Here is a 2,463-nt window from a genome sequence, read left to right on the forward strand (position 1 = left end):
GTTAGGACAAGGTTAGATACGTTGTGTATACAAACTACATATGTTCACATATGGAATATGGTAAGAGCCCCATTAGAAAATGTGCTTTTATAAGAGCTTCAAGAAAGTTGCCCAGTCTACCTTATTTCTGTAAAATTAAGTGACAGTTTTGTCCCAGATACGTATCTGAGCCTCCATAGCTCTAGATTCTTTGGTTCTCATGTTTCATGATATTAACATGTGTTTGTATCTGATGATTGTGGTAGAGTTTCTTCAACAGATCAAGAAAACAAAATTAGATGGAGATAATTAAAAGCCCTTTTCCCTTGCTTATTGGAGAACAATATTCCACTAATTCTTTCTTCCTAACCAAGCTGTCTCTTTTCGTTTAGAAAAATGTAAGAAGCCTCTTTTGGAAAATGGCTTTTTTTATGGTACAGAAATTTCCTTCAAAATACATGAGAAACTGCGGTACAAATGTAATCTAGGCTACCACACTCCAAATGGTGGTACCGAGGATACGGTACAATGTCAAGCGGATGGATGGTCCTCACAGCCAAGCTGTACTAAAAATTTTGGTAGGATTGTGCACTTCCCTCCTTACAATTTTTATATATATAAAATTATGCTGTCCTTGCTGTGCATGTCTTGTCAAATTGCCGATGGAAGGACACTTGGATACTCCTCAAGTAAATGATCAGCTGTACCTTGTGTGATGAAATTCTCAGATTTCACACGTTGATTGTTTAGTCAATTGGCATAGATAAAGTTATATGTAGATGGATTCAGTATAGATGAAATAATATTGTTTCAAATCTATTTCCAACCAAACTTTGTTCCCAAACAAAGACTGGAGAACCTGTGCAAAATATTGCATTTGTAGTTATTCATTACTTGCAAAGTCTTTTCCTCTGATATGATCATTTTAACTAAATTTTTTTATGAGTAGCTTTAAATGAAAAGAGCAATTAACATTATGCATATGTTCTATTTAAGAGTCATGCCAAGTACCTGATTTACATCATGGCTATTACTTCACAACCCAGCAAGAGCTTCGAGTGAATGAAACACTGCTATATAAATGCGATGAGGGATATCATACTGCAGGAGGAAACACTACAGAAGAAGCAAGGTGCCTAGCACATGGGTGGTCCCTTACTCCAAACTGCACTAGTATGTAGTGGGCATGGAAATAATTCTTTGAAATGTGACTTATTCTACAACAGAATAAAAATTTACAAGCAGGCTTGTTTTATAAACAGTTGACTTTTGTTTTTTTTTTTTTTTTAAGGAAGCCTTCCAGCCTCTATCAACTGTTTTTCCCTGGTTTGTGTTTTCTTCCTAGAAATAACTTGCTACCCTTTGAGTGGAATAGAACATGGAGGTTTCTATCCTGTGAAGAAAACCTATGAAGAGGGAGATGTTGTTCATTTTTTCTGTGAGGCAAATTATTATTTCCATGAATTTGACCTAATTCAATGTTACTATTTTGGATGGTATCCAGATCCTCCAGTGTGTGAAGGTAGCTTATTTTTACATTTGTAGTATATAGTCCTTCACTGGCACTTTCATGAAATGAAATGCTTTATGTATGCAAAATAAAAATATGCTTTTGTACCAGTTGACAACCTAAATAGAAATGAAGAGTTAGCAGAAGAGCATGGAGCCAAAGTAGAAGGGAAGAGGCAATGATAACTGGAATTAGGCTGCTTCTGCCTGTTCTCAGTGGAATCTAAGAATAGAGCAGATACTGTTCTCTGCTGTTACTTCTCTGTGTGTTGTTTCCTGGAAAAGCACAAGGAAACAATTACAGGGAAGATGCTCAGTCCTTAAAATTCAAGGTAAACTATGTTCAGATTACATGAAGGATTCATCAAGCATGTCTAGGAGCTTCATGAGGTGGAAACATACTTCTTGAGGTGTTAAGAATTATTTTATTTATTTACAACTCTTTCCTAGCTTGTGTTATCCAGTGCTTTTCAGAGTTTTGCAGCCTCACCAAACTGTATGTTTTTGACAGAATTAACTAGAAAGGCCATCCTGAGGAAAGAAACATGCTTTCGGCAATTATTATCGCTTCCATAGTCTTTGGGGGATACTGGAAATTCTCACAGCACCCCTATCCACCTCTACCCCCCCCCTCCCCCCCCCCCCCCCCAAAAAAAAAAAATATTTCAGAAGAGTGAAAGGCCTAGTGATGCAGAACTGTGAGCTACAGTGTACAGCAGAAAATGAACTAGCTGAAAATTTTTAATATGACTGGAAGAACACACACTGATGTTGTTTCCCACCTTTGCATGAAGAAATTCTTCCCGATATCCAATCTAAAACTCTCATGGTGCAACTTGAGGCCGTTGCCTCATGTTCTACCACTTCTGACCCAAGAAAAGAGACCGATGATCCCCTTGCTGCAACCTCCTTTCAGGTAGTTACAGAGAGCAATGAGGTCTCCCCTCAGCTTTCTTTTCGCCATACTAAACAGCC

The 2,463-nt window shown here is 37.6% G+C and overlaps 1 long non-coding RNA gene across 1 annotated transcript; it reads left to right on the forward strand.

Annotated features, from left to right (window-relative positions):
* Positions 1-79: 79 nt before the first annotated feature.
* On the forward strand, positions 80-1,416 carry LOC118157637. The gene is made up of 3 exons (XR_004746698.1): positions 80-557; positions 976-1,152; positions 1,325-1,416. It is a non-coding gene; the product is annotated as an uncharacterized LOC118157637 (long non-coding RNA).
* Positions 1,417-2,463: the final 1,047 nt, after the last annotated feature.

This window comes from Oxyura jamaicensis, assembly GCF_011077185.1.
Source record: "Oxyura jamaicensis isolate SHBP4307 breed ruddy duck chromosome 8 unlocalized genomic scaffold, BPBGC_Ojam_1.0 oxy8_random_OJ101282, whole genome shotgun sequence".
NCBI classification, from domain to species: Eukaryota; Metazoa; Chordata; class Aves; order Anseriformes; family Anatidae; genus Oxyura; species Oxyura jamaicensis.